This window comes from Notolepis coatsorum, assembly GCF_963971535.1.
Source record: "Notolepis coatsorum genome assembly, chromosome: 9".
Classification (NCBI taxonomy): Eukaryota; Metazoa; Chordata; class Actinopteri; order Aulopiformes; family Paralepididae; genus Notolepis; species Notolepis coatsorum.
In genome coordinates, this window is record NC_140173.1 from 32719120 (window position 1) to 32743895 (window position 24776).

General features: G+C 44.4%; 1 protein-coding gene across 1 annotated transcript in view; it reads right to left on the reverse strand.

Moving 5' to 3' along the window:
• Window positions 1–24776, reverse strand: part of lrpprc (leucine-rich pentatricopeptide repeat containing) — a gene marked incomplete at its 3' end in the record, with an annotated part of 275324 nt that overhangs the window by 207076 nt on the left and 43472 nt on the right. The gene's annotated exons all lie outside the window — the stretch shown is intronic.

A 24776-nucleotide genomic window follows, 5' to 3' on the forward strand; every position in this document is an offset into this window, starting at 1 on the left:
TCACTACAACAGTAAATCAAAAGTGCAATAATAAATGATTTTGTTAAATGTATAAACTTTTATCCTGCTACTAAACAAAACATTATAACACTGAAATGCATGTTATGGATATGAAGCACTCAGGAATGTTTTGTTTAGTAGCAGGATAAAAGTGTATACATTTAACAAAATCATTTATTATTGCACTTTTGATTTACTGTTGTAGTGAAATGCAGCAGGAATGCTGCTTTGTGTTTGTGTTATTAGTGTTATCTGAACACTACAAAAGTAAACAAGTAAAGTGCAAGTAAAGTAAAGTGCAATACTACATGCCTCCCATTGACCCTTTATCAAACTGGCATGACATTCACCCTCGCCCCACAGTGGGTCAATAATGGTTATAATAATAATAATAATAATAATAATAATAATAATAATAATAATAATAATAATAATAATAATAATAATAATAATAATAATAATAATAATAATGGTCCCCTCTCTACACCTCTCCATCATCTCCCCCCCTCTCTACACCTCTTCATCATCTCTTCCCCCCTCTCTACACCTCTTCATCATCTCCACCCCCCCCCCTCTACACCTCTTCATCATCCCCCCCCCCCTGTCTTTAATGAGACACTTGTGGTCTCTCTTGTTTAGCGCACAATAGCAGGAATGTCAACTTCAATGTTTGTGCATGCAATCTGCATCAGATGAAATAATGTTTCATCCGACAGCCTGTTTCTCTCCTTTGACTTGATGTGCTTCATGTTTGAGAAATTGCTCTGACATATGTATGTGCTCCCAAACATACTGGCCATAGAGAGGGCAAAGTCCCTGAGGAGTGGGAAGCGGGGCTCAGGTAGCAGTTTCCAAAACGAAATTCCCCTCTCATTTCTCTTTGCTTGAAAAAAATCTGACTGTAGCTCGCACAGTTCAAGCTGCAACGGTGGGGGCTGCTCTGACACCGTAGCGGTGAGGGGGCCGGCAAACAGCGCTATCCGTGACTGCATGCCGTTGAAATCTTCAAACCGATCATTGAATTGCATTTGCAGTGTTTCAATGTCACTCCTGTACTTTCCGACGGCTCAGCCATCGGATTTCTGTGTGTAGCTGCAAGTCGCCATAATCAGTGTCCATCTCTTCCAAAAAGGAGACAAACTTTCTATGGTTTAGTGACCTGTTGCCTCCACGAATTAGATTGGTAACCTTGGTAACCAAATCCATAACATGGCTGTAGTAGTCAAGCTTCTTGGCACAGAGAGCCTCCTATATCAGATACAAAAAAAGAAAAACTATTTAACGACTCTCGCATATAATTTTACTACACTCGACTCGCATTGGTCATTATTAGTGACCCACAATAGATGGAAATTATGTTAGCGAACTTACCTGATGTATAATGCAGTGCAGCATTGGACACTCAACGCCACTCTGCCTTAGAAGCCCGGCGAATCCTGTGCGTTTTCCTTTCATTGCCGGTGCTCCATCGGTAACAACAGCCGACAGTTTATCAAAACCCCCATATTGCTGCACGGCACTTTCAACAGCGTTTCATATGTCCACACTAGGGCTGACCCCTATTAGTCAAATAGTCGACTAATCGATCGAAAGGAGCCATAGTCGACTGCCAACTCTTCTTAGTCAAATACAATACAAAAAAAAATTAAATAAAAAAAAAAAATAAATAAAGAAATAAAAAAATATTATAATTTTTTTTTTCTTTTTTTTTTATATTGGCCTGGGGCCGCATGGAACGTCGGTGAGGGCCGCATGCGGCCCGCGGGCCGCCAGTTGCCCCTCCCTGGTCTAGTTCATAGCAGCGGCGGTGCTGAATGCATATAGGGGAAACACTACTTTACCCAGAAACGAATTGCCAATATCTCAATTTCGACCTATTTCTGAATCGTGCAACGTTTTCGGCTTTTCTGAAGAATAGTCTCTGCCGGCTTAATCGGACCTAGACCGTGCCAAGATTTAGAATCACATATGTGGATTCTAAAAATGGGTGACGTTCCCTTTTAAATCATGAATGAGCATGTAGTGTAAGCAGTAGACCCGCTTTTAACCGTGCGTACGAGTAGACTAGATTGTGAACGGCATTGTTCGTGTTTTGTGTTGTACCTGGAGGTTTGACCATCTCTCCACCAGGGGACAGATCAGAGCCGAAGCCTCCCTGGCCAACCCATAGAATTATAGAAGTTGGTGGTCTCTAAGGCGGCTGGGTGGCGCAGCGGACATTGCGCTCGTCACCAACGCAAGAGACACCGGGTTCGAGTCTGGCTGTCGGCTTGGGCCGGCCGTCATACTAACTCGGCAGAGTTAGCGGGTGGAAGTCGATGGGTGGTAATCTGGACGTTGTGGACAGCGACTCCTACAGGTCGGTTGGGGGACGCCTGCACAGCGGAGACAGGAAATGGCGGGGGCAGCGTGAGCCTCCCACACGTTACACCTCGCCACTGAGAGTCCGCGCTGGCAGGTGAAAAGATGTGACAGGCTGCCTCCTCGGGTACCGGAGGGGACACGTGATGCAAGGCTTCTATCCTCCCTACAACCGGCCAGTGGGGGGCATATGCGGGCAACGTTCAAGACAGGGGAGGGGAGAATTGGCAGAGCGAAATTGGGATGGGAAAAAAATTGAAAAAAAAAGAGAAAAAGTGGATTAAAAAAAATAAGTTGGTGGTCTCTAACCATCCGACCAGGGGCCACCCTGCCCCCAGAGACTCAGGGGCCTCTCTAACCATCCGACCAGGGGCCACCCTGCCCCCAGAGACTCAGGGGCCTCTCTAACCATCCGACCAGGGGCCACCCTGCCCCCAGAGACTCAGGGGCCTCTCTAACCATCCGACCAGGGGCCACCCTGCCCCCAGAGACTCAGGGGCCTCTCTAACCATCCGACCAGGGGCCACCCTGCCCCCAGAGACTCAGGGGCCTCTCTAACCATCCGACCAGGGGCCACCCTGCCCCCAGAGACTCAGGGGCCTCTCTAACCATCCGACCAGGGGCCACCCTGCCCCCAGAGACTCAGGGGCCTCTCTAACCATCCGACCAGGGGCCACCCTGCCCCCAGAGACTCAGGGGCCTCTCTAACCATCCGACCAGGGGCCACCCTGCCCCCAGAGACTCAGGGGCCTCTCTAACCATCCGACCAGGGGCCACCCTGCCCCCAGAGACTCAGGGGCCTCTCTAACCATCCGACCAGGGGCCACCCTGCCCCCAGAGACTCAGGGGCCTCTCTAACCATCCGACCAGGGGCCACCCTGCCCCCAGAGACTCAGGGGCCCACGGAGAGGAGAGGAGAGGAGAGGAGAAGTGAGTGGAGTGGAGTGTTGGTACATTAGAGAGCTGATCTAACGTCTCGCCTCTACAGTCAGATATGATCCAACGCACGGGCCTGGAGTCTCCGAGACGGACTACCCGGTCCGGAGGAGCGCTGTGGTCACAAGATATCACCGTCACGTCCATGTCTCCAGGTTAGCTGTCAGAGAGGAGGAACGAGGAGAGGAGAGTGAACCGGTGGCTGTCATCTTCCACCGTCCTCCCGACACGAGCACCTGTCACTTCTCCTCTTTCGTTCCTCTATCACATCATCCGTCTCTCCCTCCGTCCGTCAGTCCGTCCTCCATCCGTCTCCACACCCCCCCCCCCCCCCTCCTCTCTCTCTCTTGGTGTGTCTCTCTATGGCTTCTTTCTCTGAAGGTAGACATTTCACTTTACTAACTCACTGCTACTTTCTTTTATTTTACTATGTACTACCGCTGTATATTGTGTCCTGTATGTTACTTTGTTTATATTGTCGAGATCCTTTTATATACACCGTGGGAGGGGGGGGGTGGGCGTAATTACATGTTCTGTATGTCTTGCACATTATGGGAAATGACAATAAAGTTTACTTTGACTTTCCTACGCCAAAGGGAGTGGGAAGATCTCCCCAGAGTTTGGAAAGAAACATATGGCTTTAGGTTTTATAAAGAGAGAGGAGAGGGAGGGAGAGAGAGTGAGGAGAGTGAGAGAGAGAGAGAGAGAGAGGAGAGTCAGAGAGAGAGAGAGAGCGAGAGAGAGAGGGGAGAGTCAGAGAGAGAGAGAGAGAGAGAGAGAGAGGAGAGTCAGAGAGTGAGGAGAGTCAGAGACAGAGAGAGAGAGAGCGAGAGAGAGAGAGAGGAGAGTCAGAGAGAGAGAGAGAGCGAGAGAGAGAGAGAGAGAGAGGAGAGTCAGAGAGTGAGGAGAGTCAGAGAGAGAGAGAGCGAGAGAGGAGAGTCAGAGAGAGGAGAGTCAGAGAGAGAGAGAGCGAGAGAGAGAGAGAGAGAGGGGAGTCAGAAAGAGAGAGAGAAAGAGAGGAGAGTCAGAGAGACTTGTATTTCTTGTAAGTGATATCTCACGCTATTTCTCTCCCTCTGACATATTATGGAAAATGTGTTTTGCCTAGTCTGTATATGGATTTGTCAGTCTGAAATGTTACTGTACCTGTATAATAGCCATGTACAATGATATTATAATACTGTATATATATTTATCTACAACTGTTTGTTGGGATTAGCGGTGGAACGGTTCACAAAATCAACGGTTCGGATCACGGTTTTCGGTTCGGTTCGATATGTTGTTTTTTATTAAACACTCAAAAAATGTAAACATGATTCTCATTTATTTGAAAAAAAAAAAAAAAACGTTTACAGCAGTTTGCCTTAAATAATGTTTGGCACACAAAGACCGAACTGACTGAAAAATATAGGCTACATTTGTCAAAGTATTAACTTAGTGCAAACAAACTAAATAATTAAACCTTTCTATTTTTGTGGCCACATAGACAAAGGCCAGTAACATAAAGTATGCATATGCTCAACCAGCACTAGACTTTCCTTTCTTTAAAATAAACACAAAAAAACAATGTCAACAATGTTTAAATTCCCTGATTGTCAGTTCTTAACACATTGTGCGCCATAAACGGCGTAAGTCGTTATTGCCCGCCATGCGTTGAACGCCAACAACGGCGTAAATCGTTTTTGGGATCAATATTTCATTTTTTCGCCATGGCATTCATAATTCATCCAGCCTCCCTCCGGACTGCAGCGGCACCCTGTCAGATTGCAACGGCTCAATACCGCCGCCTGGTGGATGGTCGGGCAAGTTACACTCATGTGTTAATGGAAAGATTCGTTTTCCGCTTGAAATTAAAGTGCAGTATTTGAAATACAATGAAAGGAATATGGCTGCATTTCTTATCAAAAGGAAAAGTGTCACTGTTATTTAAAATAGTACTGTACTTGTGCTGTATGATGACGATACATTTTAATCTAATACATCTATTTTGGCGTGTGCCTCGATACAATCCCGTCTCGGAGGTCTACAGCCCATTCCTTGGACTTCATGGCTTGGTTTGTGCTCTGACATCCACGTCAACTGTGGGACCTTATATAGACAGGTGTGTGCCTTTACAAATCATGTCCAATCAATTTAATTGACCACAGGTGGACTCCAATCACGTTGTAGAAACATCTCAAGGATGATCAGAGGAAACAGGATGGACCTGAGCAACATTTTGAGTGTCATAGCAAAGGGTGTGAATACTTATGCACACGTGATATTAAATCTTTAAATTTGCATTTGCAAAAAAATTCTAAAAATCTTTTTTCATTTGGTCATTATGGGGTATTGTGTGTAGAAGTTTGAGGGAAAAAATTAATTTAATACATTTTGTAATAAGGCTGTAACATAACAAAATGTGGAAAAAGTGAAGGGGTATGAATACTTTCCGGATGCACTGTACCTGTACCTCCCCTCCACCCCCATGCTGCTACGATGCCGGAATTTCCCCAAGCGGATCAATAAAGGAATATCTTATCTCATCTTATCTCATTAGCTTTGACTAATCATTTAGCTGTGCTTTTTTGGAGCCAGGAACACTGCTTAGCTAATGTACTGCCCAGTTTGTAAATATTCTTTACTCTTGAGTGTGGGGTAGCCAGGCAGGGAAGGAACTCCTTTAACTTCTTAAGCCCCACGGGTCCGGTTCAGGGCCGAGATTCATATCACTAGGGCTGACCTTCGAATTTCTTTTTGGCATTCGAAGCCGAGATTCGATTTGAATTAGAAGCTTCGAGATAAAAATGTTTAATAAAATAATTTTTATTATTATTATTATTATTTTATTTTTTATTTTTTTATGTTGTGGGACTTGTACAGCACTCTGTTCAACTTTGTCAGTGCTGTAAAGTTTAAACCTTTTTAAATCTTAGACAAACGAAACACTTTGCTTTAATGAAATATTGTAAGCCGTCATTTGAGGCTTTATAAAAGCAGCACAATGAACACAAATCTGTCAGTGCCGAGTCTGACCTCAACTTAAATAACAAACAGCATTGCTTGTTTTAGTTAACAAAGAGAGGCAGAGTTGATTTTGCAAAACGAAATTTTTAAGACTTGTAAAATAGATTCCTTACCTCAGATCAGATGTTCTCCAAAAAGATCATTCCAATTCCTGATCACCATTCCAAAAATCTATCGCTTTTATTGATCCAACGCTACATACTGTATTATGTATTCCACGCTGTTCTGAGGCTCCACAATGAATCGGATCGGCTCGGGTTACATGCCTGAGAAGTAAAATGTGGATTCCGGATTTTTCTTTTCTCATCCATTTTCTTTATTTTTTTATCTACTTTTTCTCCCGTTTTCTATTTTTCTCCCATCCCAATTTCGTATCGTCTTCTACCCTCCCCTGTCTCGAACGCTGTTAGGCCATGCCTCCCACAAGCCGGCTGCAATGTGGATGAAGCCTTACATCACGTGTCCCCTCCGGTACTCGAGGAAGCAGCCGTCGCATCTTTTCACCTGCACAGAGCGATCTCTCAGTGTCGGGGGTCTGCGTGGGAGGGCACGCCGCCCCAGTCGCTTCCTGATTCTGCTGCGCAGGCGCACCAACCGACCTGTAGGAGTCGCTGTCCACAACGTCTGATCCCCACCCATCAGCTTCCCACCCCCTAATACTGCCAATTGTATTAGTATGAACGACCAGCCAAGCTGATAGCAATGCGGAGAGCTGGGCTCGAACCCAGCGTCTCCTGCATTGGTGGTGAGCGTCTTGCCCACTGCACCACCTCTTTTCTCATCCATTTTCATTGAGTCCATTCCAAAAGGGTGCATTACCATCTGGGAGACGATAGGGGGCAGTTTCTTCACATCTGAGCTCCTACAGGGGCTGCATACCAACGGGAGATTCGGTTGATGAAATATGAATTCAGATCGCTAATAAAAAAATAAAATGCTAATTGTCGTCATGGGCATTCAGGCATTGGGCTGATAAAACATCTTATCACGTTTTGGGCATTGAAAGTGTTAATGTATTCCCAAAAAATCCCATTCGAATCCCATGCCCATCGAACGAAGCTTCGAAGTATTTAAGACAGCCCTACATATCACATGCATCGAGTCAGAAAAAGGCGCATATAGAAACGAGGACACGGCGCAACCTAACTTGAGTGTAGTCTTTTGAGAGAAGAGATCGAATTTCATAAAACTACACTTCCCAGCTCATGCCAGACCCTGTCAATCATCTGACTTCTAGCGTGAATATTTTTTTTTCTGGATCATATCTCGCGGGTGAAACAAACCTGAACGTTATTGCCATAAAATAGAACGCAGTTCGTTTCTCTACCTTTCTCTGAACGTCTAGCTACAGACCACGTCGCAATCCAGTAAGAAATGGCGGTACTTGGTGGTACTAAATCCAGATTTAACTCTACCACTGCAAAGAGATTTGTCCCGATCCATAGGTGTATGACTTGATAGGCCTGATATTCTATATTCATATTTCAAATTGCATGTGTCCGTATGGTTCTACAGAAACCCCTGTAAATCATCTGCCCTTTAATAATTTACTTAACACTTTCAGGGCCATTCACATATATATACGTTATTGGGCATCAATGGTTAACGGCCAAAAGCGTATATATACGTTTTTGGATCGTTTTCCCTTTTTTCCCGATTTTAATATCCTATTGAATGTCAGGCCAGGGACCTGTATGTTGCCGTTAAAAGGCATACTGGGACTCTGAAGGTGCAGTACCAGCCAGATCCTGCTAGTAGGCAGTATCGAGAGTGCAGTAAACCCTGTTCCAGACCGGGTGTAACACTCAAATGTCTCCGGACGGACTTTTCTAGTAATGGGAAACCTAGGGCTTCGGGACCCCCGATCCATATGTTGTGGTGGGTTATGTCGTGGACCAGATGGGCATAGGATGGACCAGATGGCGATCAAATAATTGGAATATAATTTTTGGAATACCACCGACCACAGGTAAGGACAATCCAGTGATGCCACTAACGCGTTATTGTAATCTGATTACTTTTCCCCGAAAATAGTAATCTAACGCGTTAATCTTTACAAGCCAGTAATCTGATTGCAGTTACTTGTCCAAGTGGCTGTGCGTTACTATTTCGTTACTATCTCATCATAATGCAGGCGGAATGCAGTATTTTCTTTCGTTTTCGACAGTCAAATATACGTTTGGAAAGCTTTTCCTTGTATTGGGGAGTGACGTCACAGCACGCAACCTCGCGTGTTGAGCCATGCTGGTGGGCACGGCTGTTATTGTTATTATCAGGCTGACCTGCGAGCTAGCAGGGAGACGCTCGCGCTCGTAACGCTTTCTTGCACTGGAAGTTCACTAGTCTACTTAACGTTTGTGTAAGCTAAGCCGGGTGAAAAAAACATTCACTTTGCGGAGGAAACAAAATACTGTCTACCGCATATGGAATATACAGCACAGCACGACCATCGATTTCTACAGGACTCGGAGTCGGAGCTGCACCAGCCAAACAGTATGTTCTACCTTTGAGTTAAACATCTTTTGCATTGCACTATTCATGAACATGGAACACCATACTGCAGTATGTAGGTTGTCAGTAGCACACTGACAACACTGCAGTATATATATTCCCTCCCCGCCGTATGTATATTTCCCTCCCACCCACCCACCCCCTCCTAATGTACAGTCCCCTCCCCATCATATGTATATACTCTGTCAGGATCTAGGGGTAACAGTACTGTATATTTGAATACCGCTTATGTCACAAATGTATCAGTACTAAATACCTATATGTCCCTATGCCATAAATGTTGTGTATGTCATAAATGTCTATATGAATTGAAAATGGGGGACCCTGATGGAAACAAGACAAACGTCTTTCTCAGGTCTGCATCCCCTTAACAATTGTATGTATTGAGCCGTACTGTATTGTACCCATTCTGCAATCTGTTAAATAAAGTTTTCATTCATTCATTCACACAATAATAAATAATAATAACGTAGAACCATATCTGAATGGGGCAGGCCTCAAAGGTAGGCTACATATCAGCCTACATGTGGTGTTATTGACCATTTATCTTTTGTGAAATCTATAGATCTATAGATAGCAAGATAGGCCTACCTGCCCTATTAGTACATTTTACTCAAACTGAGTACATTTTACTAAATTTTTTTGTCATTCTTATGTTGTGGCAGCAGCAGGGGGGACGACTTCGTAACCTAGTTACTTTCAAAGTAACTAAGTTACTCTGATAATCAAGTAATCAGTAAAGTAACTAAGATTACTTTTTAAAGGAGTAATCAGTAATCAGATTACTTTTACAAGTAATCTGTGGCATCACTGGGACAATCTGATGTCAATTTCAGCTTGATCGTGCATGGTTTTCCTACCCATCCCCCTGATCGGCGTGTGTTGTGGTAATAACAAATGCCGTTATTGGCAATCAATTAATCAGAAACGACCCGCCCGCCCCTTTCATGTATTCATGATGAAACATAATACCTATCATATGCATATGATTTGAAAATAATAGCGTGTACAGGGACGAAACGCCAATGGATTTAGTAGAATTCATGTTGCGCCCTATAGTCAGCCTCCCAGGAATTATACTCATATTCACCACAGAATAAGGCGTGAACTTATTCATGAAAAAGTTAATAATTTTTTGCATCTTGAACGGAAGATAGTTACTGTCAAATGACCATGGTATTGTATCCATAGCTATAATATAAAATATAGATTTAGCGCTACAAACAACGTGACGCACAGTGAAATGTAATGAAAACCTGGCTAGATGCGGAAATCGAATGGCCCTGAATGTGTTAAGATACCAAGAACATGCAAATGGACCTTGTAGAAGTGGAGCAATTTTCCAATTACTTGGGTATGTACTTTTAGGCAAGTTTTGGCTAGGGCTTAACGTTCAGCGTCCCACCGGTGGGACGTTTTGCACTCGAGCACACTTCGCAGCACTTTGTGCTCGTCTTTCGATCGTCACCACACTTACTATTGCGTGCTTCGGGTCTCGAGTTACCAGACGAAATATCCGGCAAGCGTCATGTGACAAGCCGTTCCAACGAGTGACCACGTCCGGTTGTAAACGGTCCTGAACTGACCAGCCACCGCTCATGGCCGAAAATTATTTACCACCGTTGTAGCCAAGGAGCGTCTGCTCCGAAAGCCATCCCAGATGAGCGCTGGTTGCAACGAGAAGGGGGCAGAAGAAGATGAGCAAGTTCTTTGTTTTTGACTCGCGCGTCTGAATGAATGGAAGTGGGCGGCCATTTTGGATAATCACGCTGAATTATTACCGGTACACACATTACAAAAACCTTGGACCTGTACTACATAAGACTTCAGGCTATGGAACCGTTATGTTTTCCAGCTCCTACCTCTCAGCTGGAACCCAATAACAGGCATCTGGCAACAAGTCAACACAAACGTAAAGAGCAAATATTTAACTGCCGTGTCTTCAAACCTGTTTCTCTAATACATTAGCACTCAAAGTGATTTAGAATGTTACCTTTCAAAAGAGACCAGACTCGGGTATGCAATAGTCAGGCGTTTTATGCTAAATGTGGGGTAAGCTTAAGGGGTTAAGAACAAGTCGAAGGGTTGTTCTAGAGGTCAAAGGCCACTAATGGGGGGGGGGGGGGGTATGTATGGTGGCTCTCTTCCATTCCCCAAAACACAGAGGAGCAGACACTCACTTCCTCTGCACCCCCCCCCCCCCCCCCCCTCCCTCCCTCCCCCCCACCCACCCAGCCGTGTCAGAAGGGATAACGGAGCGCTACGCGGAGGGCACTGACAGCGGGCTGGCTAGCTGGCGGCAGGTAGGAAGCGAGGTCCAGCATATGCTTCCACTAACACGTCTGCTCACATCCACACCTCATCAAAATGCAGGAAGCGCCTTTATTTCCTCACCCCGCCTCCCCCCTCTCCCTGCCCTCTGCCCGCTAGTGACACCTGTGGACTAAGAAGTGACACGGTGCTTAATATTGCAGGGGCCGTGCACAGCGGTGCGCGTAATGCAATGTGAATCCCCTCAGAGCGCTCGCATTTACATGAAATCAAGTCAGTCTGCATCAGTCACATCAACACACACCCTGAACAGACCTCTACACACTCACACACACACACACACACACACACACACCTCTTAAAGCTGATGAGAGTGTGAGAGAGAGAGAGGGAGAGAGAGATGAAGGAAAGAGAGAGAGAGAGAGAGGGGGGGGGAAGGAAAGTGAGAGAAAAGGAAAGAGAGAAGGAAGGAAAAAGAAAGAGAGGGAAGGAAAGAGAGGGAAGAGAGAGAGAGGGGGGGGGAAGGAAAGTGAGAGAAAAGGAAAGAGAGAAGGAAGGAAAAAGAAAGAGAGGGAAGGAAAGAGAGGGAATTAAAGAGAGAGAGAAGGAAAGAGAGAGGGGGTGAGAAAGAGAGAGAGGGGGGAGATGAAGGAGAGAGAGAGAGAGGGGGGGGGAGAGGGAAGGAAAGAGAGAGAGAAAAGGTAAGAGAGAAAGAGAGGGAAGGAAAGAGAGAGAAAAGGAAAGAGATAAGGAAACAGAGAGGGAAGGAAAGAGAGAGAAGGGGGGTGAGAAAGAGAGAGGGGGTGAGAAAGAGAGAGAGAGAGGGGGGAGAGAGACAGAGGGTTAAGGTAACATTGTCAGGAGTAAGTGAGTGAGAAGTTTCTCTGCAGCCACTAAGCACTGTGACAACCACATGATGTCCATCCACTGTGTGTGTGTGTGTGTGTGTGTGTGTGTGTGTGTGTGTGTGTGTGTGTGTGTGTGTGTGTGTGTGTGTGTGTGTGTGTGTGTGTGTGTGTGTGTGTGTGTGTGTGTGTAGTGGGCTTTTGAGTGTGCTGGGTTTGTGTGCATGGCTGATGAGTGTGACACTGAGTGTGTCAGGTGTGTGTTTAAGAGTATATGGTCACTGTGTATGAGTGAGTGAGGCTCTCTCTCTCAAACCACACACACATTCCTGCCAGCTCAAATGGCATCAATTATGTGATGGTTGGGGGGTGGGGGGGTAACATCACTTATTAATGGCTCTGAAAACCCCAAAGAGAGAGCAAGGGGGCGGGAATAAATAAGAGCTCTTAAAGGCCGGGGGGGGGGGGGGGGGGGGCAGCGTGACTTGACCGACAGGCTGCAGGGGCTTCGTTAAAGAAGGAGGAGACTATGGCGGGGAGGGGTGTTTGGGGGGGAGGGGGTCACAGAGCGCCAGTTAGCGTCATAGAGATGATTTGATCCCAAAGCTCATCATTTCAGAAAAAGGTGAAACGGAAGACTGACCCACAGGGTCTGAAACAGGGAGACATGGTCTGAAACAGGGGTGTATGTATACCGTAATTCCTCTAATAGTAACCCCGGCTTGTATTTGTTTCAACTGTAGCTGATACCAGGCTTGTATTAGGAGGGGGCATGTATAAGAGAGAGGCCTATATTTCTAATTTTCAAACAGATCATAATGAATAAATCAACATTTTGTGTCTGTTTGAACCCAGTAAAATGTACTGGGTTCATTTATTGAAACCAAGTACTGTATGAAATACGGTAGTAAACAGTGCAATTACAGGTGGTCAAAAAAAGTAAAATAGTGCAATCACAATACTGGTATACGGTAATAATAATAATAATAATAATAACTTCGTTTTATACAATTCTGAGGTAGGCTTACTCTCTTGGTAAACATTAACACCATACCATTATATGGTATTTACTGCACAGCCAGGCCAGCATATACATGAAACCCGGCTTGTATTAGGAGGCCGGCTTATAATTGCTTAGCTCAACAGCGCACCCGGTCATTAATAGAGACCCGGTTTTTAATTGAATACCGGTTACTATTAGAGGAATTACGGTATATAATTGACAGCACTAATATATATATATTAGAGGTGGGCATAGATTATTTTTTTTAATCTAGATTAATCTATCTGAAATCCTGGATTTAATCTAGATTAATCTAGATTAAAATGGCTCAAAAAAAAAAAAAAAAACCTGCCGAAGGCATTCAAAATATGTGTGTTCTACCCAAATAATGACCAGAAGTAAGTCCTTACTTTTTCTTTCCTCCTTATGTTTCTCAGGCCAGGTGGCCCATTACACCATGAGCCCATCTCCCGTTTCCAAAATGCATTACAGACTGTTTGAAAAAGCTGTTTTGCTATGATAATTGGTAATGAAATATCAAAATAATGTTCAATAAGATGTACTTGTGGGCGGCTACGTGGCGTAGTGGGCAAGGCGCTCGCCACGAATGTGGAGACGCTGGGCTCGCCTGTTCGAGCCCAGCGCTCCACATTGCTTTCAGTTTAGCTGGTCGTTCATACTAATACACATTGGCTGTATTAGGGGGTGGGAAACTGATGGGTGGGGATCGGGCGTTGTGGACAGCGACTCCTACAGGTCGGTTGGTGCGCCTGCGCAGTAGAATCAGGAAGTGTCGGGGGCAGCGTGAGCCTCCCACGCGTTACTCCTCGCCACTGAGAGATCGAGCTGCGCAGGTGAAAAGATGCGACTGCTGTTACCTCAAGTACCGGAGGGGACTTGTGCTATGTATGACTTAGTCCACATTGCAGCCGGCTTGTGGGAGGCAAGAAACAGCGTTCCTGACAGGGGAGGGTTGAATTGGATGATACGAAATTGGGATGGGAGAAAATATAGAAAATGGGAGAAAAAGTGGATAAAAAAAAATATATAAGATGTACTTGTGTTTAATAAGTTGTTTTATTCAGAAGTTAACACAAATAAATACTATTACCAGTACAGTACAGTATCTAGCACACTCTCAGGAGCAAAACAGAAAGAAGCATTTCAAACTTGAACTATGTGACATGGCTTGACTCAATCAGTCCAATCTCTATTTATCCTTCTTCCACCAGTCACTCAGGCAGACCAGCTTGTTTTATGTAGCGATGTCTACTTATAGTGCCTATAATATTTTTCCCGTTGGGTGCCAATGCAAATCAACTGCTCCAGTGGAGTTGCTCAGTGGCCAATGGTGTCAACTGTGGTTGTACTGGGCAGCTCCCAGGTGTGAATGGAACTGTGTGAATGTGAAGCAGGGCGTTCCTGAAAAAGAGCATCTGTGCTCAGCGAACCTACCCTGGGTAAATAAAGGTTAAAAAAAAAAAAAAAAAAAAAATTAGATTAATGCGTTAATTATATTATCGCGCGATAATAGTATCGCGTTAACGCAGCACGTTAACGCCGTTAACGGCCCAGCTCTAATATATATATATATATATATATAATTGTTTTAATTATATATATATACTATATTCTGGGAGCGAGCCCCTATTAGTTTCATTAGAGTATAAAAATCCATTAAAGCTTCAATACGAGCCAATTGGAAATCGAATTACCCAGATTAGGTGGTTGATCATGCGTCCCTAAACATTCGTTGACCCGAGTTCCACATGATTTTCAGTTACCCTGCAGGGGTTAAGCCCGACACACACTACATGATTTTCAATAGACTTTTGCTCCAATGGACCCGTCTCAAAAGTCAGAGGTAAGCGACAGCTGTGATTGGAGGATCAAGAAAAGGGGCAGGGTTTGAGATAGGTCTATTAGTCCATTCCACACAGATTCAGAGGGCGGATTAGTCCATTCAACACAGATTCAGAGGGCGGATTAGTCCATTCAACACAGATTCAGAGGGCGGATTAGTCCATTCCACACAGATTCAGAGGGCAGATTAGTCCATTCCACACATAATAGGCTTGTTCGAGATGGGATAGGCGGACGCAGATCTGCGCAGGTTTCACTACTGCCTCGCCAAGCGCGTTGCATGACGGTTAGAATGTTGTCCGACTTGCTCTGAAAATCTGACGAGGCGAGGCGTGGAACTCCCGCGGGAGCGAGCCACAAGCAGCCTTCAGAGCGAGGCGCCACAGTACCTCTCACTCGGCTGCTCCCGGCTGGGAAGCGACTTGCTATGGTCGGGCAAAGCGCCTATTGGCTCAGAAAAGTTGTCAGTCACCAGCCACGTGACAGCCAGGGAGTTATGAGACGTTTGATTGATTGATTGATTATTATGTTATGCGTTATCATCATATCATCATGATAAACTTCAAGCTGTCAGACACACACACACACATGCGTCGTCTGTTTTGCCTCAATACTGTATATATAATTCTGTTTTGCCTCAATATACACAGTATACATATATATATATTGATGCAAAACAGAATTATTCAGCAGTGTGTTGTGTGTGCGTGCGGCCAGGAGCGGGCAACAAGATGGTATACATTATGGTATATGAATAGTATATTCCACTATAGCAGTATATGGTGTGTGCTGTACATTTGAATCTGATCTAATTTTGCAAACGGCCATCGCATTATAATGAGCTGGAGAGGTGTGTAATGTGTGTGTGGTGACGTGAAAGCGTATCTGCCATGCGAGACTAGGCGAGAGGCTCTCGTGAAATCGGCAGTGTCCGCCCTTTTAACTCCTCCCCCGGCTTCACTCGGCTACTCTCGTCTACTAGTCGAGGCAAACCGAAATCCATCTCGAACAAGCCTAATATTCAGAGGGCGGATTAGTCCATTCCACACATAATATTCAGAGGGCGGATTAGTCCATTCCACACGCGGGGGGGGGGGGGGGTCTCTCACACAGCAGCCACACCTGCTGGGCATCACAGCAATCAATCAAATCAGAGCGTCTCCGTCCCGAGACTACGGCTGTTTCCCCGAAGCCTGTTTTTGGGATTCGAACTTCGTCAGGGTTTTTCTAACGGACGTTCGAACCTTCGTTTTTAATCAAAACATTTGAAATGTCTTTTTATACTATTCTTTTTACATTTTTTATAAATATCCTCAAACTAATTCCTCAATTTGAATAAAGTGATTAATCTGATTAAATGTCTTTTTTTATTTTTATTAAATCAACTTTCCAGCCCCAGACCCAGCCCAGGGAGAAGCCCCAGCCCAACTAAATCAATTAAATCAACTCTCTTTAATGAATATAACTCATCAGTTTATTTTAATACTATAATATTAGTGTAGCCTAATCTTTATCTGCAACTGTGAAGAAAAACCCCATTGGTTTAAACAGAATGAATAGAACTTTTAGAAATTCTTTTTTTTTTAATTAAAAACTAAAGATTTGAATGTTGATTTAGAATTCGAATGCCAACAAACGAAGGTTGGAACATTTGGGCTCAGCCCTACCCGAGACACAGGCGTCTCACGCTGGACCTGAGAACAGCCACTGGTTCCAAGTTACCTTTAACCTTTCTGCCTCGGGCCTGTACATGCACACACACACCACACACGACACGTGTGTGTATGTGTGTGCACACATGGGAGTGTGTGTGAGGCATGCCTCAGGATATTCCTGCCACGAGGCAGAGGTCAGAGGTCATCATCACACCCACACACACACCTGAGTCGTCAAACTGGGGACTTTCAGCTCTAGATGGAGTCTGGAGAAACATAAAGGAGACCTTTCTCTCTCTCTCTTCACATACCCAAATAAACAAACGTAATTAAAGAATGATGCTGTAAGAACGATGCCCTTAAAGCTCGACGACCACACCTCCACCCAGAAGCTAATCCTCCACATTACCATCCAAAAACGAATTATCCACACTAGTCTCCTAGACGTATAGCCTAGCACTGTCCCCTAGACTTATAGCCTAGCACTGTCCCCTAGACGTATAGCCTAGCACTGTCTCCTAGACTTATAGCCTAGCACTGTCCCCTAGACTTATAGCCTAGCACTGTCTCCTAGACTTATAGCCTAGCACTGTCCCCTAGACTTATAGCCTAGCACTGTCTCCTAGACTTATAGCCTAGCACTGTCTCCTAGACTTATAGCCTAGCACTGTCTCCTAGACTTATAGCCTAGCACTGTCCCCTAGACTTATAGCCTAGCACTGTCTCCTAGACTTATAGCCTAGCACTGTCTCCTAGACTTATAGCCTAGCACTGTCTCCTAGACTTATAGCCTAGCACTGTCTCCTAGACTTATAGCCTAGCACTGTCTCCTAGACTTATAGCCTAGCACTGTCCCCTATACGTATAGCCTAGCACTGTCCCCTAGACTTATAGCCTAGCACTGTCTCCTAGACTTATAGCCTAGCACTGTCTCCTAGACTTATAGCCTAGCACTGTCTCCTAGACTTATAGCCTAGCACTGTCTCCTAGACTTATAGCCTAGCACTGTCTCCTAGACTTATAGCCTAGCACTGTCCCCTACTTATAGCCTAGCACTGTCTCCTAGACTTATAGCCTAGCACTGTCCCCTACTTATAGCCTAGCACTGTCTCCTAGACTTATAGCCTAGCACTGTCCCCTACTTATAGCCTAGCACTGTCTCCTAGACTTATAGCCTAGCACTGTCCCCTAGACGTATAGCCTAGCACTGTCCCCTAGACGTATAGCCTAGCACTGTCCCCTAGACATATAGCCTAGCAATGTCCCCTAGACGTATAGCCTAGCACTGTCCCCTAGACTTATAGCCTAGCACTGTCCCCTAGACGTATAGCCTAGCACTGTCTCCTAGACGTATAGCCTAGCACTGTCTCCTAGACGTATAGCCTAGCACTGTCCCCTAGACTTATAGCCTAGCCAGGGCTCTACAGTGCGACCATATTGCTCGCATATGCCCATAAAAATATGTGTGTGCAAACCTGAAAAATCAATTTGCGAGTGCAGATTACAGCCTCAGTCGTTCTTTTTATTTCTCCGCTGAGAATCGTTAAAAAAAACGACAAGTCCCACATTGCACTCAAGCCAACGATCCAATCACAGTAGAGTGACGTGACTGGTTTCATGGGAAATAAAGCAAATGACCAATCGGAAGCTCTCATTTTGCTTATTTACTTCCTGAAAGTCTGCCATTGCGATATGCGAGCGTTTTCCGAGCAGCAGAACTCCGTGGAGTCCAGTCAAGAGTACAGTCCGCTCGACTATGGGAGCACCTTTATTATAGTCTTACCAATAGCAATAGATTTTAGAACACCTAGATTTAGCGATAGCAATAGTAATATAACGTTAATGCAACAAAACGAATGCCTTGCCCCACAATGGTGGCATTGGTGGAATGAACTACCCACCCCAGTTAGGACAGCCAAATCCCGTCCAATCTTTCGCCATCGAATAAAGACGCACTTCTTCAACCATTATCTGAAATAAAATAAAATAAATAAAATAAAATAAATCTAACCCTAACTAACCTTACTGTCATGCACTTGTCCTAATAAACTAACCTACACTGTAACACGCAACACTTTGATGAATATTGTTACTCAGCTGATAGAGTTGTATCCTTCCTGATGACCTGTCGTACAGAACTTGTAAGTCGCTTTGGATAAAAGCGTCAGCTAAATGACTAAATGTAAATGTGAATGTAAATGCCTTGTAGAATTCCACACATAAGAAAGAAAGATACTGGGATGAATAAACAAAATAGGAAATAAAATGTAGAAATGCATGCAATACATAAATAAATATGAATCTCCATATATGAAATAGAACATTTAGATAAGGTGCTACGGAGATGTTTTGGTGAGTTCTTTGTTTTTTTGTGGAAGTAGCCCTTCTTAAAAATGCATGAACATTCACTGATAATTGGTATGTAGTGGAGTCTACAAGGTCTACATTGCCGGACCTTGTAGACTGACATAATTATGTGCATAGTTTAGTCTACACAGGCCATATTTCAAATAATCAAAATCTTACTTCATTCATCTTAAACATTCTTGATTTGGGGGATTGGTAGTTCCCATGAAATCTGAAGTTGTTCAAACGACAACAGCGATCCACCTTGAATTAAATCACACAGCCGTGTTGGCTGCGTCACAGTCACGAAAGGGGCTACTTAATTCATTAATCCAACCCACTTTATTTATAGAGCACATTTAAAAACAACAAAGTTTACCAAAGTGCTGTACAAGTCCCACAACATAAGGAAAAAAAAAAAAAACGTATATAAAAAAGAAAATTAATTAATTTTTTTTTTATTCGAAGCCCCGAAGCTTCGATTGCCAAAAAGAAATTCGAAGGTCAGCCCTAATCATAACACAGTGTACACATTCAAATTGCGATAATCGATTCTAACATTTTCAAATCGATGCAGTTGAATTTTCCCCTTAGGATCGATGCATTGTTACACCCCTACACCAAAGTAACTGGCCCACTGTGTATGTGTGTACAGCTAACTTGGCTAGCGTTATCAACAGCAGAGGTGGGCAATAGGGTCCAGCTGCAGCGCCGGACGGCCGGAGTGCAAGCGGTGTGACGTAATTGGCAGAATCGACTGTCAATCAATGGTCTACCTGACACGCAAACTCATAAACAATGTTTCTGTACTGGAGGTGTACAGTATTTCAATAGGCAACCCTGAAAGGATTATTTTTCTAGAAGAGCAACACAGCCAAAACATAGGCATTGTATGCATAAAAGGGGCAAAAGCTAAAGTTAAGTGACTGTTACTTTTGTAGCAGTAGTTTGATTTGATAGTTTATTTGATAGGGACAGCACATGTTAACCCATTCTTCGCCAATCACGTGTTAAGGCGGGTTTCTCCGCCATGCGTTGTCTGCCAATAACTCCGTAAGGCGTTTTTGAGATCAATATTTCATATTTTCGTCATGGTATTCATATTTCACCCACCGAGTCTTGGGTGATGCTGTCTGAGCCATCACAACTCTGCAACGCTTCAATACCGCCACCGGGTGGCCGATCGGCGAGATGCCAAACCGGAAGTGCCCATTGTAGATCGGTCCATCACCTATTTTCGTCCGGCCACTCGCTTATCGTCCCGGGGCTCAATACAGACACCGTCGATATGGATCTTTGCCATAACTCAATAATCAACATGATTTGGACGTGTATTAGTAATATACAAACCGGAAATGGATCGCATCGATCAACATCCCATAATTGGGATCTGGTTGCTCCACTCTCATCGGCCAACGCTACGAGGAGACTGGGGTGAGTTTCAGCGTTTTTCTTTACCATTTTCGATACAAACTGCTCTGATCAGGGGCGGTCAGGTGGCGTAACGGAGATTGCGTTCGTCACCAAACGCCGGAGACGCTGGATTCGCCTGTTTGAATCCAGCTCACAGCTCCGGCGTTGTCACCAGCTTGGCTGGCCGTTCACACTAATACAATTGGCAGTATTAGAGGGTGGGAGAAGCTGGCGGGGTGGGTCCGGGTCGTTGTAAACAGCGACTCCTACAGTTCGGTCGGGGCGCCTGCTCAGCGCGGATAGGATCTAAGGGGGGTAGTGTGATCCTTCCACACGTTACACCCTCTCAGCGAGAGTCCGCGCTGCCAGGTGAAAAGAAGCGGTTGATTGGCTAGACGTGTGTCGGAGGAAGCACGTGATAGCCTCCACTCTCCCAGACCGACTGTGGGGGGTAAGTGCACAGCGACCAGGAAGGGGATTGGGAATTGGCATAACGACTAACATTGGGATGGGAGAAAATCGGAGGAAAAAGGAGGGGGAAAAAGACCAATAAAAAATAAAAAACTGCTCTGATCAATATATCACCCATACTACATAAATCATTTAATGTCGGTCATTGAATTATAAACGACCCCCCCCCCCCCCCCTCCGTTCACCCGCAGATGACCAGTCATGACGTTTAGGACCATGTACAGTTGACATTTTTTTATATAACGTTGATCGGTATCAAACTGCATTTGATCATCTAATATATGCATTTATGCCTATATCTCACGTTCTATGAAATACTGCAGAAAACGATAAAAACATATTTATACTCTAGACGGTATTTTAGTATGAATGAAAAAGTAAAACGTTCCTACATCCTGAACGATAGATAATTGATGTTGAATGGGCCATAGTAATGTCAATTTAGCAATACAATTTAAAAAGTTATAGCCCTGCAAAGAAGGTGAACATCTCCATAGACTTATAGCGCTGGCAGAGAGGGTACAATGATGGGTACAATGCCTGGCAGATTTTGTACAAAATACAAAATGTAAACATGCAGGGTTGTAGCAAGAGCTAATTTACACCAGGAGACAGCAAAACTCTTTCAATAAATATATAGCCTGCTTAGGGTAAAGCATGGTGACAATCAATGATAAAAACAAGAAACAAGTTACATAAACTAAATCAGATTAAAAATTATCACAGTTCTGGTTTGCCTTAAGATGCAGTTTAAGATGAGTCTTGAACATGGAGTATGTGGGGCACTCTCTAATAACAACTGGTAGGCTATTCCAGTAGTTACCACCTTTAACAGAGAACACAGTTTTAGCAAAGGTAGTATACCGAAAGGGCACCTTACAGTCCCCTCTACTGATGGCCCTGGTGGTAATGCCAGTGTCTCCTTTTTGTTCAATGTCACTGCCTTTCTTATTATGCCTAGTTGTTGGCTACAACTTTGCCACAGTAGGCATTAATCACTTAATAGTTCAAATGTCTGTGTCCCATTCCCGTTTGCACACTCAGATACACACACACAGTGGGCCAGTGACTTTGGTGGTATGTGCTATTGCACAGATGTGTGTCCCGTTCCCGTTTGCACATGCAAATATACTTTTTTTTTTGAAAAATAAATAAACTCGTTACTTGAAATATTTTCACTGTGCTCCTAAATATTTTTGGGTGCTCCTAAATCTCTTTGTGTGCTCCTACATTTTTTCATTTAGGAGCACATGTGCTCCTTGGGAAAAAGGTTAGCGTAGAGCCCTGCTAGCACTGTCTCCTAGATGTATAGCCTAGCACTGTTCCCAAAGTCGGGGTCGCGACCCACAGGAGGGTCGCGAGCCGCCGCGGGGGGGGGGGGGGGGGCGCCAGATGATTACAAAAAATTAAAAATCATAAAAAAAATAAAAAATAAAAAGAATTTGCAGTCAGGCCACTGAACTTAGAAGCAGGCCAGGACAGTGTTTCTAGTTGCAGCAGCGCAATAGTTAGATAACCTGGGTGGGGAACAACCAGGAGATCACTGCAACTCACACAAGTTGGAGAACTATCTCTCTCTCTCTCTCTTGCTCTCACACACACACAAAGGGAGCCGCATGTGATTGGTGGAGGCGGGACCCTTACAAAAAACTGTTGTTGCTAATCATTGACACATGCTAGCCTGTAATAATCCCCCCCCAGAAAAATCTACTTTGCATTTGATATATTGCAAATATATGCCATCACACACACTGGCATTTAAAGGGTTAGAATTATAAAATTAATATGTGGTGTTATGATCAGGGCTGAAGTTGAATAAAAGATTGTATTATTTTCAATCTGACATTACAAAAAAACTGAAAATCCATCAAAATCAGTGTTGTTGCTAATCATACATATGCTAGCCTGTTTTTTAACAATAATTTGTGATGCCATCACAAACACTGGCATTTAAAGGGTACAAATAAAAAGATGCCTGCACCAGAATGCAGGAAATGAAGTCTTTGTAACAAGAAATGTCCTGGTGGGGGACCCCCAGACCCCCTGCTTAAAAAGTGGCCAGACTGGGGCTATATTTTGCACTATATTTCCTGGCCTGAATGATTTCCCCAGTCCGACCCTGGTTAAAAGCCTCTAATGCTTATTAGTGTGTGTGCGTTTGAACGTGTGCATGTTTCAACCATACATTTCCATTTATAAAAAAAAATAAAATAAAAAATTACCTCCTATAATAGTGTGGGTCGCGGCTCTCTGACCCTGTTATTTTTGGGTCGCGGCCTGAAAAGTTTGGGAACCCCTGCCCTAGACGTATAGCCTGTAGCCTGAGAACTGGTGTGAGGGGCTGTAACATTAACCTGCTGTTGGCAACAACAAAGAATTGCTGCAAAATAAACATACATTTGTTGTTTAAATAATTAAAATTAAAAAAATATATATATTATTTTTAGCGGCTGCGTGGCGCAGTGGGCAAGGCGCTCGCCAATAACGCAGGAGACACTGGTATCGAGCCCAGCTCTCGGCGTTGCTACCGGCTTGGCCGGCCGTCATACTAACACAATTGGCAGTGTTAGAGTTTCAAGTTTCAAGTTTCTTTAATAGTTGTCATACAGAAGTACAGAATACTTTTGTACAAAATGCTTCTTACTGTTGCGCTCCAGAGACTGTGCAAGACAAGATAAGTATGAAATAAAAACATAGTAAAATTAGAAGTAAAAAAAAAGAGGTCACAGTGTTCAGTTTAGACATATGTACAATGTTCGATGCAGAATAGACGTAGTTATCATACAATATACAATACTGTGCAGTGTACTAATATACAATACTATATAGTGCAAGGCAGAAATGGAGAAATGGGACGAGGTGCAATTTAGGTACAATTCACAGTAGGTGTACGAGTTGTAGTGCAAATCCTTTATCAATAAATATAAAGTGTAAGTGTGTTTGTGTGATCTAAAGTGTGGAGAGTGGGTGCTGCAGTGTGTTGTTTGTTTGAGTGAGTGTGTGCGTGTGGGTGTGTGTGCTGTGTGCATTTGATGGTTGTTGCATAGTGATTATTGTTCGTTTAGCGATTATTGTTCGTTTAGCAGCCTGATGGCCTGGGGATAGAAGCTTCTTCTGAGTCTTTCTGTGCTCGCCTTAAGACTCCGGTATCGCTTGCCTGACCGCAGCAGTTCAAAGAGGCAGTTGTTCGGGTGGCTCGAGTCCTTAATAATTCTCTTAGCCTTCCCCTTGCACCGCTTGTTGTAAATGTTCTGGAGGGTGGGAAGCCCCCCTCCAATTGTGCGTTCGGCTGAACGTGTCACTCTTTGTAGTCTGCTACGGTCTTGTGCAGTGCTATTCCCAAACCAGGAGGTGATGTTGCCGGTCAGGATGCTCTCTATTGTACATGAGTAGAAGTTCCTAAGGATCTTCTGACTGACTTGGAACTTCCTTAGGCGCCTGAGGAAGTAGAGGCGTTGTCGTGCCTTCTTCACAACACTGTCAATGTGTGTGGTCCATGTCAAGTCCTCGGATATGTGGGCTCCGAGGTACTTGAAACTGTTCACTCTCTCAACCAGAGGGTGGGAAAGCCGGTGGGTGGGCGTGGGGATTTGACGTTGTGGCCGGCGACTCCTACAGGTCGGTTGGGTGACGCCGGTGTGGCGGAAACAGGAAGTATCGGGGGCAGCGTGAGCCTCCCACGCGTTACTCCTCGCCACTGAGAGTTCGAGCTGTTGCGGTGAAAAGATGCGACAGGCTGCCTCCTCGTGTACCGGAGGGGACACGTGATGCAAGGCTTCTATCCTCACTACAGCCGACCAGTGCGAGGCATAGTCTAGCAACGTTCAAGACAGGGGAGGGAAGAATTGAAAATATGAAATTGGGATGAGAGAAAAATTGAAAATGGGGAGAAAAAGTAGATACTTTTTTTTTTAATAATTTTTCATAGTAATAAAATTATCAATAATTATTACATGGCGTTTTCACATTCGCCGAAATGCTTGCTTGTGATTGGTCAATAGCGCTCGTCAGAGGTCCGATATTACTCGATAACGGACCTCTGCCGAACAATAATGGCCGCTGTGCGCAGCTGGACCAATCAAGCCCACTACACAC